General features: G+C 40.1%; 1 long non-coding RNA gene across 1 annotated transcript; it reads left to right on the forward strand.

The window, feature by feature from the left end:
* The first annotated feature begins 87 nt into the window (after positions 1 to 87).
* LOC128781384 (uncharacterized) lies at positions 88 to 3,378 on the forward strand. Its single transcript, XR_008427339.2, has 3 exons — positions 88 to 648; positions 2,701 to 2,895; positions 3,286 to 3,378. It is a non-coding gene; the product is annotated as an uncharacterized lncRNA (long non-coding RNA).
* Positions 3,379 to 16,941: the final 13,563 nt, after the last annotated feature.

The raw sequence follows: 16,941 nt of genomic DNA on the forward strand, positions 1-16,941 counted from the left end.
TTCTTTCTTTTTGTGACCTAGTTTCGCGTGCCCTATTAACGTGTGTTTGTCGACCCTTTGTGTGTTCACACGGCGGACAAACCCCGCCCTTTCATCGATATCTCTTATTGGCAAAGATTCTCACCGTCCGGGTGTCGGTTATTGGTTTGTGGTTATTGGTTATTGGCCCGCGCCCTAGAAAGCCGCCAACCGTCTTAAACCTGCCAGGAGGCGGGCCTCAAGGCCTTTGTTTCCTACGGACGAGTGGTTCTGAAATTGTTGAGAATTTCAAAGCGTTTTATTATATGTGGGTATCTGTTGCTATTTAACGAGTTAGTAACCAGAGCATAAATTTTAAAAATTCATTAAAAAATAATAAACAGGTTAACATAAATAGTATGTTAAAATTTTAAGTGACTAAGTTTTCTAAGAAAAAAATTAGAAGAGTGAAATTGTTTCACAGTTTTGAAAATATCTTTAATGTCTGCTTACAAGAAGCTGAATTCTCATACCTGCTTTTACAATCACTCTTAAAAGAAGACAGCTGAATTCTCGTACCTGCTTTTTCATTCAATCTGTTAAAAGAAGACAGCTGAATTCTCATACCCGCTTTGATACATTCAGTCTGTTTTGGTTAATGGCATATGAAGAAAATCTGGCCTCATGCAGGTATGTACGCAATTGGGAAAGGCTCTTTCAGAGCCCCCGCCAGAGAGAGGGTCTTCCCCGGACCACTCTTTTGCGACCGCAGCTTTAGAGCAGTGTTATCTCACACATTAAAAATTCCCATCCTTGCCCTGGTGGTGGAGTGACTCAGTTGTTTAGCCTGCTGTCCCTACACCAACTGGCCACGGCCCGGATTCCCTGTCAGGCCACATACCTAGGTTGTGGGTTCGAACCCGTCTGGGCGAATACAGAACGGGCGGGGTGTTTCTTTCTCTCAAGCAACTCATGGATGTTTCTTTCTCTCTCCCCTCCCCCTTCCCTCCCTCCCTCTCTCCCTCCCTCTCTCTCTCTCTCTCTCTCTCTCTTTTGTTTCCCCTCCCTGCCCTTCCCCTACTTCTCTCTAGAATCAATAAACATATACTCAAGTGAGAATTTTAATTCCATTCTGATCCAGTACACACATTATGTAAAATATTGAAATAAATATTTCACAAAATAATACTTCCCTTTCTGCTAAGATGCCGTCTAAGATTTCCTATTCTCCTTTATTTTATTCCACTTAAGCTTTTTTTTTGGTCTTATTTTTAATGCTGGCAGGGAGTGCACCCACTAATTGATTTCGTGATTTGCTAATGGAGTACAAACTACCGCTAAAACACTGTTCAGAGGGTTCCATTGGCTTATTTTGCAGAGAAAAAGTTTGATTTTCTAGAAAACATGACAATTGTATATTGGAAAATCAGGAGTAATGGGTATCATCTTGCCTTATAGAAAGCTCAAAATAAAATGAAGTGACTTGCATAGGTTAAACAACTGGGTCTCTTTTGAAAGCTTAAATTTTTGTTTTTAAAAATGTACATCCTGTGTTAAATTATTACCTAATTAGGCCAGTATGAGGATTTTGACCTTGGACAAGCAACATGGGTTTTTAGTTTGGAGATTATGGGACATATTTTTGTTGCAAATAAGAGTGTCTGGCAGGGTTCCAATGGGAAAGAAGTGGGACTGGTGTGTTATTATCAATCCTAGAGCTGTTGTGTGTAAAGTGGATCATGTAAGAGTAAGTAGATGGGATCACTTCAAAACTTTGTGGAATACTGAACCTGGCTGGTGTAGCTCAGTGGACTTCGAACCAAGGGTCGCAGGCTCAATTCTCAGTTAGGGCACATGCCTGGATTTCGGGCCAGGTGCCCAGTGGGGGGACGCACAATAGGCAACCACACATTGATGTTTCTCTCCCTCTCTTTCTGATGTTTCTCTCCCTGTCTTTCTCCCTCCCTTCCCCTCTCTCTAAAAATAAATAAATAAAATCTTTAAAAAAATAAAAAAAACTTTGTGGAATACTGGAAAAACAAGTATTCTATTTAATTGAGATTCAGTTTCATTTTCATGTAAAGTACTGTCCCATACAGGGAACAGACTGACAGCTGTCAGAGGAGGTGGGGGAGAGGGAACTGGATGAAAGAAGATGAAGGGATTAGCCAAAGAATTTGTATGCATAGCCCTCAGACATAGAATGGCCAGAGGGAAGGGAGAGGCTGGGTGGAGGGGGTTAAAAAGGGAGGAAATAGGGGCATTTCTAATAGTGTCAAAAATAAAAATAAAGTTAAAAAGTGCTAGTCTTGAAAAGTGCATTGATTAAATCTTAAATTGAATTACAGTGAGGCATGCTGAAGCACTGTGCCCATATCATGGGTAGCAGAATTAATGTGTTTTTCCTATATGGATAATTCAAAGCAAATAATTTTTAGTACTTTGATATTTTTTGTTTTTGTTTTTACCATATATCACGCTGACCTATTCATTGTCGTTCCTCAGATGGGATATAATACAATCAATTATATTTCAGCTAAATCAATCACAATTATTTTCCAATGTAGCTTGCGTGAGGTCACACCCAGATCACTTTCATTGATGTTTGGACTGTTAAAATAACCTTTTCATTTATGAGCAGAGATAGAAAAGTTCATCCTATTGGGTTTGTGTTTGACTAATTCAGGTGTAAGGTGTTAAAAGATAATATTTGTTTAAGATTATGTATTTATTTATTTCTAGAGAGAAGGAAAAGGAGGGCAAGAAAGAGGAGAGAAACATTGATGTGAACAAGAAAAAAATTGATGGTTCAAGTACACACCCCTTCCAGGAACCAAACCTGCAACCCACACGTGTGCCCTGCCTGGGAATTCAATTGGCAACCTTTTGTTTTGAGGGATGATGCCCAACCAACAGAGCCACACTGGTCAGGGCAAGGTAATTTCTTGATTTCCTCCCATGGGGGGGAACATGGGGAGGAGAATTTCATCTATTAGGTGTGTAAGATTGAATAAAGGAACTCCATAGTAACTTTATCTTGTTTCCTGGCTTTTGAGAGGTTGTCTCTTTTCCCCATGTTCTGCCTTCATAACAAGAAGAGAGATCCTCAGAATAGTGACCTTTGAGACACCAGGATAACCCAGTCAAAGCGCAGAGATTCAACTAGGTTAATTGCTTACATTACAATACAATGTATACATTATGTTTTTACAACGTAGCAAAAATACTTTTAAACTCATAAAATATATGCTCATATCAAATAGAAAAATAGGAATATATGTTTTTGAATTTGTAAAATATCTTTTTTTGAAAAATATTTATTTTTAGAGAGAGGGACAAGGAGGGAGAAGGAGGAAGAGAAACATCAATGTGAGAGAAATACATCCATCAGTTGCCTGCCTCTTGCCCACCCCCCCCCCCGCCCCCGCCCCGGCCAATGCAGCCTCAGTGAGAGGCCCCAGCCCACAACCCAGGCATGTACCCTGATTGGGATTCCAACCCATGACCTTTTTTGGTTCTCAGGTTGGCACTCAATCCACTGAGCCATACCAACCAGGGCTAGACTTGTACAATATCTTAAAGACTTAAAGGAAAAACAACAGCTTGATTAAATAATACATTAACTGAAAACTCACTCCATTGACGGTGAACTGCCACCCCGTAAGAGAACTAGGTGACTTATTTCTGAGTACCGTGGAAGGAGCTAGTCTTTGGAAGGGGCGGGTTGATCTGAATTAAAGAAAGGAGGAGAGCAGTCCTGCAGGAAACAGTGGGGCAGCTTATTTCTGGGAAGACACCAAGCCTTTACTCACTCAAAGTCTGCCTTTATTAGACTCTTTTCTGAATTGGGCCCCTGTAATGGGTGCTATCGGGATATAAAAAATAGGAATATGAAAGTAATAGCAAACTTGTTTATATATGTAAAAGAGTTTGGGGGGAAATGAAACAGCCTAAAATATCTAAAGAATTGTAGTTTCGGAAGTAAATAATAAACCATGTGCAGGTGCTGAAGAATGGAAAATCAAAAAATGATCATTATGAATGGGGGTTCGTCAGAAAAGGTTGTTTACCCAGTGCTGTGGGCTGAATGTGTGCCCCCCTCAAAATTCATGTTGCAATCCTAATACCAGGTGGTAGGAGGTGAGGCCTTTGGGCGGTGATCAGGTCATGAGGGTGGAGCCCTCATGGACAGGATTAGTGCTCTTATCAAAGAACTCTCTAGCACTTCTGGCTGTGAGGACACAGGAAGAACAAGAAGAGGTGGCTTTGAGCCACCTCTCACTGAAATGCAACCATACTGGCCCCTTGTTCTTGGATTTCTGGCCTCCAGAACTGTGAGAAATAAATTTTTACTACTTATAAACTACCCAGTGAGTGGTATTTTGTTGTAGCAGCCCAGAAAGACTAAGACAGATAGGATAATTCAAGCTAGATTGATGAAATAACAGGAGGGAACCCAGTTTTCAGGACATAAAATTGAGCAGAACATAAAATTTAACCAAGCAAGACTTCAGTTAGTTTATCAAATCTATTCCCTGATTCACATGAAGTTTCAGAACACTGGGCATAAAGAGAACATTTAAAAACTTCTAGAGAGAAAAATAAGCTGACAAAGAATCTGGCATTAAAATGACATTGGACTTAACAAGTCTGAAAGTTAGAAAACAATGAAGAATTGTTAGAAAACAAAATCATCAAGAAAAATGATCCATGCTAGAATTCTATACCCATCAAACTATTAAGTACAAGGGAAGAATAATGATAGTGGGCAGAAGCCTGCAGCTGTGTCAGCATTTTAACTGCCCTGAGGCTGTGATTCTTTGAAGAAGCCCAGGTAGGCTACACTGACAGACCACCCGGAGAGGCCCTGAAACTGTGCAGAATGCTGACAGCCCCCAGGGCTTCAGATGCTTGCCCTTCCCCTGCAGTCTGAAAGCAACCTCAGTGAGAGGCCCCAGGCCACAAATGCCCAGCTGAGCCTTTACTCTTGTCTCCCAGAAACCAGGAGACAGTAAGTGGGTGTTGTGGCATAATGCCTCTGTTTTGAGTAGGTTTGTTACACAGCAATACCAATTGGAAGAGTTACTCAGAAATTTTACAATCTATGAATTGTAGTCCACAAAAATGAGGGACTAAATGGAGGAAAGGAAAGCTTTACAGGCAGGAAACCCAAGATTGGAAAGAGGCCAAAAAAATTAGAAGGATGATAGTTGGGCCTGCAGGCCTCGAGCGCGGCTGGTCCAGGTTGGAGCGAGAGCACAGACGTGCCGAGAGCAAGCAGGCTAAGCAGGAAATGGACTAATACAACATCTGCTATATTTACTCATCAAACAGGATTTTAGTGCTGTCTCTGTGTCCGAAACTGATCTAGGCGCTGGATACAGCAGAGAATAAAGTAGACCAAGTGTCTGTTCTCAGAAACTTGCGTTTTGGCGGAAGATGAGGCAATAACAGAATACACTGTACTTATAAACATATATATATTTATACACACACTTTAGTTTTGTATATTTGATATGTTTGAATGTTTTGAATGGGTTTTTTTTGTAATTAGCATATAAAAATCTTTAGCTGACACATTAAAACTAAGCAAACAGAAAACCAAGGCGATTATTAACTCCAAGAAAAACAAGATGAATGTGCAAACGGCATACTGTGTGGTTAAGCTGATACTAATGACCCATAATACCTTGTGCCAGGCACTGTTTTAAGTGCTTTTTATATATAGGTCCACAGTCTTTAATCCCAAAACCTTGGAGCCAGATGTGTTTCAAAAGTCAGAACTTTTCCCAGACTTTAGAAAGGCAATACAGTACATGTATATTGTCTTTATTATTTAACATATCCAGTTGTGTCTGAGCAGTGCCCTATAATCAAAATTAAATTTCTATGGTAAAATGTAACCATACATTTTAGTTTGGATGAAAATCCAAACTAAAAGAGATAAACAAAACTTGAAATAACTTTAGGTTATTCCAGGTAGCATTTACCACCAAATGAATTATGAAAAAATTTTCCATTTCAGAGTTATATGGATTTCAGAGTTGTGGGTAAGGGCCTGTGGACCAGAACCAACTTAACCAATCCAAACAACAAGCCTCTAAGATAGACCCCATTACATTCCTATTTTATATGTGAATAACCAGAAGGAAGCACAGAGAAGCGAAGTGGCTTTGCCATAGGCCACATAGCTGTTAAGACTTGGTTAGTCATAATATTGTAAACACTGAATATTTTAAGTATAGTAGTAATACTTGACTTTTATAATGCCACACACACTCATAATTTTAGTGAGGAATATTTTTATGTTTTGATATGGAAGGATTCAAGGTACCTATGGAGAAAAAAATTCTGAATAGTGCGTGTATGAAGCTGCCGTTAAAATTTAAGTGTGTGTGACATGTAAAAGGCTAGACGATCTCTGGGAGACTGCAGCAGAAGCTGGAAGCAGCAGAAGCTGGAAGCAGCAGCTGCCCCAGAGGAGAGGAGCTAGGGGGCTAGAAGGCAGGAGGAGAGAAATGTCACTTTGTACTGTGTACCTCTTTGTACTATTTGAATTTTGTCCCAAGTAACTGAATTCAAAATTAAATTTAAAAGTAGTAAAAAGATAGATACTAAAATGTCAGTACTGCCTATTTAACCCTGGATGCTAAGATTTTCTTTTATTTTCTTCTTTTCTGTTTTCTAAATTTTCTGCAATGAACATGGATCAGTTTTAGCATAGGAGAAGAGAAAACCTTCTTTGGGGAGTATGTATATTCTTTACTTCAACTATATTTTTCTTACTAATTTGGTATCTAGGATTCTATGACTATAGACATGTTCAGATTTGAAGAATGTATGAATCTGGGGTTCTTGGGCTAATAAGTGAAAGTCGTTGTTATTGTCATAATCCATGGTGGTCCTCAAGTAATTATTTTTCTACAGGAGCTCTTTTTACTCAGCTGGAGTTATAAAAACTATTTAAATGTAAAGCTTGTTACCTCATGGAAGAGTCTTCAGGCTATCAAAGAAACATCTCATAATAAAATTTAAACTGTTTTCCAAAAGATAGTCTTTCCCCAAAATTTGTTTGCTCTCATTGTTATTAATCTAACTCACTTTCATAAGATTCAAGTGTCAGCTCCAAAGCACTGCTACATAATTATGCAGATGTGAGTTTGGACAGGCAAATATGAGCTTGGAAATGTCCCAGTACACGTCCTATGGTAATCTGCACTTACGTTGAGAAAAAAGAACAAAAGGTAATGAGTCAGAAACTATTTCTTAGGACTGAAGCAAAGGCTGTCCCTTTGAAACCTTTCCTCTTAAATCTGTAGTTAAATATAGGGACTGGCTTCCTTGAACAGGGAGGATTTAGGTTCCTCCCAGAAACTTAAGGGTTACCAGGGAGCTGTGTCCTTAAAAGACCCAAACAGCAGACCGGATGAGGTCAGTGCACTCACCACTACTGAGCCGGAACATCAACTTCTGGGGGAAGGAATTGGAAGGAACAAGAAAGGAGGACACAGAAAGGGGAGGGCGGGCCACTGTGGGTGTGGGTGTTAGTAGAGGAAGCTGAATAAGTAAGTGACGTGCAGCAAGGATACCAAAGAAACTGAAAATAAGAAGTACGAGGACATGGAGAAAAGAAGAAAAAATTAATGAAGAAGACAGGGAAAGGAGGAACCATCCACAAGAGAAGAGGATAGAAAAGACATTTTTTAAAAAACAACATAATGAAATTGCACTAAGATGGAGGTCTATTGAAACAAAAAGGGGAAAACCAACAGTATCACCAATGAGACAGAAAAAAAATTAGATTTTACAGACTCCCCTGCCAACCAATATACTTACATATCAAAAGGAACCACTGGAACAGATTTGGTTCAAACATAAAGAAAACTGAGAATTTGAAGCTCTCAGAGGGGAGGGGGTTGTAGGGCTGGGTGAAAAAGATGAAGGGGTTAAGCAACCCCCCCCAACAAAACTCATAGACAGACAACAGTATGGTGATTATAAGAGGGAAAGGGGCGAGAGAGGTAGAAGAGGGTAAAGGGGAGATAATTGGTGAGGGAAGGAGACTTGACTTGAGATGGTGAACACAATGCGGTATACAGATGTATATATAAAATGTACAGCTAAAATCTGTATAATTTTATTAATGTCACCCCAATACATTCAAATTTTTTAAAAAATGAAAATTTCACTTTACAACAAAACCATTCTGATTAAATCTCTTTACTAGATATCCTTATTCAACTAGTTATTTAATTTTATTTTAGATAAACAAATTTCAAATTTTTATTTTATTAGAATTTTTTTTGTTTTCAATGACAGTTGATATACAATACTATGTTAGTTTAAGGTGTATAACCCAGTGATCGGACATTGTATAACTTAGTGATCACCCTGATAAATCTGGTACCCATCTGACAGTGTAGAACCATGCGAGAACGCAGCACAAATGCAGAAATAACATTTCACGCAGGGTGGGAACCCTTAGCATGCAGGCTGTATCTGACCCTGAGCATATGTCATCATAGAGGGATTTCTAAAGGAGATACACTGCATTTCATGCTTCCAATTGCAAAAAAAAAACCCAACCCGACAACCAAAAAACAAACAAAAAGTGAGTTATTAAAACCCTTAATGGTAATATGGCTAAAGGCCACAAGATGGTGATAGTACACTCAAAATTACACACACATACACACACACACACACACAACCACCCCCTTGCCAATTTTCCTCAGCAAAAAATTGGCTCAGTGGAGAGGCGGTGGTGTGAAGAGAAGAGATTTGAATATCTAACTAACTTTAGATGGTAATCAAAACACTTCTTGCAACAAAACTTGGAAGTATTTTTCTTTTTGGTTTCTCTTTTTTTCCCAATTAAAAAAAAGCAGTACTTTTAAGACTGACCAACACTGAGGAAATGACTTTTCAACTACAGGTACTCTGATTTTTTTTTTGTTTTGTTATCTACTGATGAATGATACACTTAAACTGTTCCCTTTAATTGTTACCTTTTGGGAAAATGTTATTTTTTTCCTCCAGCTCCAAAAAATGAACTTTCCCTGAAGAGTCAAGTGAAGACTTTATTTCCTTGACTGCAGTTTATTTCCTTACTTATTAAACATTAATCCCTTACCTTAAATTGGTGTGACATTTTAGGTTAATAATGATTCACATTGATGTATGGATACATTTAACTTTCCAGCATGCAAAGACTCATGCACATACCTTTTATCTGCTACTTAAAACAGAAACAAAATTCAGATGGGGGAATAAGCGAGGATCCTGGGCCTGAAATACCAAAGAAGTAATTAAAGGGAAAACAATCTAAAGTTTTTTGAAAGCTATAAGATCCTATTCCCAAAAACAATATTAGTCATTAAAAATATTTTTCTTTTCAGCATCAAGTAAATTCTTAAAACAACTTTAAGTTCTAAATACTGACCTGAAGTAAATAGTATATATCAGAATATCATAAAAATACTCTTATCTTTGACTCTGTAACTCACTATCAAAGAATTTATCTCAAAGAGATTCACATGAAGATGTATAAGGGTATTTATTATAGCATTATTTATAGAAATGAGAAATATTGGAAATACCATATTAGGGAATAGAACAAATAAATTATCAGACATCCATAAACTGAAATACATAAACTGATATGTAATCATTTAAATTGTTTTTCAGAGCATTGTCATATACTAGTGAAGGGAATATAAAAATGAGACAATCTTTTGAAAGGGCAATTTGGCCCTGGCCAGTGTGGCTCAGTGCATTGAGTGCCGGCCTGCAAACCGAAAGGTCACTGGTTTGATTCCCAGTCAGGGGGCGCGCCTGCATCCATGGGTCAGGTTCTTCATCTGAGAACGTGCAAGAGGCAACCGATTGATGTTTCTCTCACACATCAACGTTTCTGTCCCTGTCTTTCTCCCTCCCTTCCCCTCTCTATAAAAAGTAAATAAATAAAATCTTTTTTTAAAAAAGAAAAGGCAATTTGGTATTATCTGTCTAAATTGTAAATGGGTATACTCTTTGATTCAACATATCTGTGTCTAGAAATTTATCCTGAGGAAATAATTTGACAGATAGGCAAATGTATATGGACAAAATGTTCACTGATTCAGCCTACCACAGATAACCGTCAGAGAGAGTTCTGTGAGTACACAGGGAAACTCTTCACGGCCCCCATCCTTCTTTCTCCACTCAGTTCTTTCAATTTCAAGGAAAGAGTAGGTGGTGAGAGGGGTGACTTATATCTCGTATTAGTCAGTGGTCACTCTATATTTATAGGATCTTTAAAACAAGTACATTTTTAACGAGCTAAGGAGAATAAAGGCACAGTTAAAAGCTGTCAAAAAAGGTAGGAGAAGCTTAACCTTCTTCAGGAGGATCAAGCATGAGGAATAGAACACAGAAAGTTCATGTTCTGGGCTAGTGAACACATCAAGATTAGTGGCGACAGCCTAGGAAGTGAAGCACACTTAAGACTCACTGGGTGAAATAATTCATTGTATATCTACAGTGTGCTATTGTCATACATAAAAGAAAGCTACAAAATAGTTAAAGATATCTCTGAGTCAAAGAGATTACAACCTAATGATTGCCCTTGCAATAAGCAGTTAAAATGGAGGGAAAAATATGACAAAGCAACCTGGCTTTTTGTACAATGCCTACTTTGGAACATCTGTTCCAAAATCTTATGAGAATCCAGTCTAAGGCCAACGCAAAAGAAACAAGTCGGGTCCTGCCTGGTGTGGCTCAGCGGATTGAGCGCTGGCCTGTGAACCAAAAGGTCACTGGATCATTTCCCAGTCAGGGTGCATGCCTGGGTTGTGGGGTGGGTCTCTGGTTGGAGGTGTGGTAGAGGCAACCAACTAATGTTTCTCTCCCTCTCTTTCTCTCTCCCTTCTCCTCTCTCTAAAAATAAATAAAATCTAAATTTTTTTAATTAAAAAAAAAGATTGGTCTCCTACTGTAGTTACATAATCCCCATGGGGAGTGATGAATTAGGGCCATCTCTCTGCAGGTGAAAATTTGATTTTCTTCACTGTGTGAAGTAATACATATGTTCCAGAGACACTGTCAATATCTAATAACTTCCAAATGGTGTACCATTTGGGCAGGATAAAAATATAAGTTTCCATAGGCAAATATAAGTTTGCTTTGAGAATTGATTTTTTTTATCTCTTGGTATACTAACCCAACATAGGTATCATGTTGGGAAAAGATAAACACCTTCACTTCCTTGCCCTTTAGATGATAGAAGTAAACATCTTTCTCTCTTATGAGGTAGAATATTTAGGTTTCAGACCAGAAGGGACTACTAGGAAGTTGGGTTTTGAAGAGTGTACTATGTAAGGAAAAACTAATATAAAATATATAAACCTTTATTATGTTTTGTTATTTTTAAATCTTTACTGTATTTTTTCCAATTACCATTTAGTCCCCTTATGCCCCTCCCCCATCAGTCACCACACTGTTGTCCATGTCCATGAGTCCTTTTTCCTTTTTGCTCAATCCCTCCACCCCCTAACCTCTCTGCACCACTAGCTGTCATCTGCTCTCCATCTATGAGTCCATCTCTGTTTTGCTTATTAGATCAGTTTGTTCATTTGATTCCACATACGAATGAAACCATATGGTATTTGTCTTTCTCTGACTGGCTTATTTCACTTAGCATAATGTTCTCTAGGTCCATCCATACTGTCACAAAAAGGTAAAATTTTCCTCTTTTCTACGGCCAAATAGTATTCCACTGTGTAAAAATATATAAACCTTTATTATGTTTTAACTCAACAAATATGTGTAGAGCCTCTACTATGTGCAAGGCCTCCAGGGGTAAAGAGATGAAAAAGAAATAGTTCCAATACCCAAGGAACTAGTTCCCAGTCTCCTAGGAACAATAACCAGAATATGTCAGGAGCAGATATGTGTCATGGACCACTGCAAAATTCTCTGGGGGTCCAGAGCTGGCAATATTGGCAAAGGCTTGGGTGGGAGGGAGCAAAGGGAAGTGTACCTGGCAGGATGTTGGGCTTCGACTTGCAGAGAAGCAGCGAGAGGACGGGTCCGGCAGGAGCACCGGGGTGAATAAGGGCACACAGGTAGAACAGGTTGGACGCATTTTAAGAGAAGGGACTAAATCCATTCTTAGTGGGATCTCGGGTCTATACAACTTTAGGACATTTGAAGTAAACCCTGTGGGAAAAGTTCTAACAAAGTTAGAGTCAACTGAGGTTCTATTTAAACTAACCTAGCAAGATTAACAGAGTTCTGATAGAGGGATAAATGAAATGGAAAAGAAGTTGAAAATATTGAAGCAAGATACCTTTTCCCTAATATGCATGCCCATTTCTACATATTATCCTGAAACCGAACTGAAAAGAATGGTGAGAGAAGGGGGTTTTCAGGTTAGCAGCGTGAAAATTCAGGTTGCTAAACCTGAATGTATGTATTGACCTGTTGTGTATTGACCTGCGTGAGCCAGGATGGTTCTGGTAAGGGAGATGGTGGCCAGCATAGATTTAAAAAAATGGGTTGAGCAGGCAGCTTTGGCTCTCTGAGCACATATGAATTTAACAGACATGATGACAGAAATAGATCTAGCCAAAAGCAAAAATGGAAGTGAATCTCAAAAAAATGATTCTATTAAAAATGAACTAAAAAATGAAGTAATGGTCTGCCACTTTTTCCTCCACCTTCCAATTCTCTGCCCTCCCCTTCCTGCACAAATCGATCCAAAAACCATTACATGGGGGCCATGCAAGGTGGGTGTCCATGGTAGGGGTGTGAAGCCATGGTGGTCAAGAGGTGTGAGGAGGGCATCTGAAAAGAGGTCAGCCTGGTGCAGGTGTCAGAGCCCAAGAGGGGTGAGAAGGGCATCTGTGTGATCTGATTGGGATGAAGAGGGTGTCTCTACAAGACGGGGGATACCAGTGTGGTATCCTGAGCAGAGTGAGAAAGGAGTTTCCACAGAGGTACATGCTGGTACCAGGTGTTGAAGCCCAGTGGGATTGCTATCCACATGGGGCAGGGAGAGGGGAGAGGAAGAGAGGAAGCATAGCAAGGGTGCAGAGATCAAGATGGGTGACTAGGGCATCCATGAAGGAAGGCCATCTGGCACAGGGTATCAGACCAGGGTGAGGAGGGTGACTATGCAGGGGGTGGTCCAGCTCAAGGCGTTGAGCCCCCACCAAGAAGGTACCTGGGCAGAGCAGCAGCTCAATACAGGGTGAGGAGGGTATCCAGACTAGGGGGAGGGGACGGTCACAGGAGACTGTGTACAGAAGGCTTCATCATGAGTAAGCAGTCATGTTAAAGATAATGGGAATCAGGTTTCTCACTGGTAGAGATAGTAGTTACATATATGAAAAGTGAAAAAACAAGAATAAATTAGTTGGGCCCTGGCTGATGTGGCTCAGCAGATTAAGTGCTGGCCTGCAAACCAAAGGGTTGCTGGTTCGATTCCCAGTCTGGGGCACATACCTGGGTTGCAGGACAGGTCCCCAGTAGGGAGTGCATGAGAGGCAACCACACATTGATGTTTCTCTCCCTCTCTTTCTCCCTCCCCCTCTCTAAAAATTAAAAAAAAAAAAAAGAATGAATTAGTTGGTGTTGGATTGGAATTGGAGATATCTGTGTAAACCCATGATTTTGAATATATAGATAGATATAGAAATACACATAGAAGTAAATGTGTGCTTGCATAAGCATATATGAAATACTCATATGTATTTATTCAACACACGTATATTTCATTACCACCCTACCTCTGTTCACCGTAAGGGCCTGAGAACAGTGACACCTCAATATAATGAAAACACCTAAGACTGAGATCTTAGTTTCTTTGTTTCTTAAAGATTTTATTTTATTTTATTAAAGATTTTATTTATTTATTTTTGGAGAGAGGGGAAGGGAGAGAGAAAGAGAAACATCAATGTGTGGTTACCTCTCACACAACCCCTACTTGAGACCTGGCCTGCAATGCAGGCATGTGCCCTGACTAGGAATCAAACCAGTGACCCTTTGGTTTGCAGGCCATCACTCAATCCACTAAGCCACACCAGCCAGGGCTGAGATCTTAATTTCTAAATGCCATTCTCCACCAAAAGGAACAAGAGCTCTTTGGAGAAATGGCTGTTTCCAGGGTTGGGGCAGGGAAAGTACAAAATAGTCTTGGACAACCTTGAGGAACAAGCCAGAAAAAATAAAAAGAATGATGGGGATATGTCAAAAGGATAAAGAAACCAACTTGAAGGAGATTCCACTGACCAAATGTGGAACAGTTAGAGTACCAAAATAATCACAGTAATGGATTATAATCCATTGAGTGAAATAAGAATTCCTTAGCCAATACGGACATAAATAAATAAAAACAGGAAGTTTGGTGAACAATGAGATATTTACATAGCCTCAAAGTATTTCCCCAACAACATACTTGCTTACCAAGGCGGGGAAAGAGTAACTATAGAGTGGAAAAGCCTGGTGGACACCACCTTAATCACGTTAACACCATCAGTAATGGGACAAATTAAAGTCATGTGCCACCTGCTACAAGGCAATGAGAACAATGGACCGCTTCTCTAAGTTCTGCCAAAGGTGCACAACCTGAATCTGATCATGAAAAGGCCTCAGACAAAGCCAAACTGAGGGACTTTCTACAAAAATAAGTGGCCTGTAATCTTAAAGAGTGTCAAGGTCATAAAAGTAAAGATTAGGGAACTGTTGAAGACAGAAGAATACTGAAGACACAACTAAATGCAATACATAATTTCTGGGCAGAATCCTTTTACTGTAAGAAGAACATTATTGGGACCACTGACAAAGTTTGAATGGGGCCTGAGGATTAGACAATAAGATGTCAATGTCAAATTCCTGATTTTGAGAGTTGGACTGGGTTATGTAGATGAATGCTACCATTAGTAAGAAACACACATTAAAAGTATTTGGGATGATGAGGCATTTTCACAGTTTGGACTCTGCAGGAAGAAGACTCTGAGTCAGAGTTTGGTGTCTAGGATGTTTATTAGGGAGTGCCTCTGAGATTAACACCTGTGGTAGGGAAGAGAAGGAAGTAGGTTTAGGAGGAAGGAAAAGAAAGCTGTGTGTAAGGAAGGCCCAGCAGCCTCAACTGACCCTACAAGGATCTCTGGCGCTGAAATGGCTCTTCAGCATTGTCCCAAACCAGGATGAAATGTCTAGGCTCTAAAACCATCCCTCACCCTGGTTGGTGTGGCTCAGTGGATTGAGCACCAGCCTGCAAACCAAAGGGTCACTGGTTCAATTCCCAGTCAGGGCACATGCCTGGGTTGTAGGCCAGGTCCCCAGTGGGGGGTGCTCAAGAACCACACATTGATGTTTCTCTCCCTCTCTTTCTCCCTCCCTTCCCCTCTCTCTAAAAATAAATAAATAAAATCTTAAAAAACAATAAACCCTTGACTTGATTAGTGATGTGGGCTGTCCCCCAAAGAGTGTATGAGCTTTGATGAGGCATCTCTCTGCAGCTGTAGGAGTTGATAACTGAAGGCTGTCTGCCAGACAGTATCCCAAGTAGATGGGACAAGAAGACCTTTTGCAAAGGGAAATTGCAGTGGCTCATCTCCCTCCATGTTCGTTCCCTGTGCTGTTGCCAGATCCACTTTTCCATATATGCTGAGGAATAGCTGCTCCAGGTTTCTGATGAGCCTCTCCTCCTGGGGAAACTTAGAAGAAAAGCCTTCACCGCTGCAGCTGTTCTTACATTTGCAGTTAAAACTCAACAGCCTCCTTCCTTTCTTAATATCTCTCATTCTCAGCCTCACTTCTCTTGGCCTTGGTGATTTACCTGGGGACATAATCTCGATTCTCATCCCAAAAAGGTATGAGTTCTAGTTCCCATGTCCTTACTCCATTATCCATTCGCCATTGCAATGGAGCAAGGGAATAACAAGAAGCATCCAAGTAGATTGTCTGGGTGCTAAAATATTCTTCCTTACCCTTGTTGTACAACAGCAGACCTAACTCCTCCTGATTGGGGTTAATACTCCTGCCAAGATTTTTCCTCTACTTTCAGCCCACTTGTCCCTGGTGGAAATATTCCCCTTTTAGAAATCAGATCCTCTAACCCTGCAGAGTCCTGAATAGCAGGAACAGGAAGCATAAATTCCCTAAGGGGTCGTTGAGAGTGATGATAAAGAGGACCACTCCTACTTCCATATTTTGCTTCTCAGACTCATGTAGAGGGGTGCGCAAAAGTAGGTCATGAGTGTGCGAAATGCAGAGTTTATTCTTGTCTTATTTATTAATTGTTTTATTTTTCCTTGCAAACAACTAGCCTACTTTTGCCTATCCCTGTGTTCTTCCTGTTGGGGATGCAGCACCGTATAAAGATCTTTGATTTGATATGTTTAATGTATCCTGCAAGATGGCACTCACAGAGCATTGCATCCTAGCTAACAGTTCAGCTGTGCTTTCAGCAAGACATTTCAGTGCTCTATTAGGCTAGGAGAGTTAGGAAGCTGCAGTAGCTGATACTACCAGTAGGTACTATATCATGGGTCCATTCTCACACCTTCTTTGCTTTAAATTGGGTCCCCTAGTCTGGTGCAATATTATGTAAGGTCCCTTGCTGGTGAATCAGTGTACAAGCCCAGAGTGAGGCCTGAAGGTAAGACTCTTACCCAGAATATCTCCATTCCTGTCAGAACAAGTCACAGGCCCTTTAAGGGTAGAAGGGTCCCAAAGTAGTCAACTTGCCAGCAAATGATGAGTTGGTCTTCTTGAGGAATGGTGTCATATCAGGAGCTCAGCATTGGTCCCTTTTGCTGTCAAGTTGGACATTTGCCAGTGGCAATAACTTGATCAACCCTGATAAGTGGGAACGCAAGCTGTTAGTCCCAGAATAGCCTCAGTCTCTTCTACTATGGCTACTTTATTTGCTTATCCACTGTGCCAGCAATAGTGTGGTCAGGGACAGAGGCAGAATCAACTGGCTGAGTCATTTTG

Source organism: Desmodus rotundus, chromosome 7, assembly GCF_022682495.2.
Source record: "Desmodus rotundus isolate HL8 chromosome 7, HLdesRot8A.1, whole genome shotgun sequence".
NCBI lineage: Eukaryota > Metazoa > Chordata > Mammalia > Chiroptera > Phyllostomidae > Desmodus > Desmodus rotundus.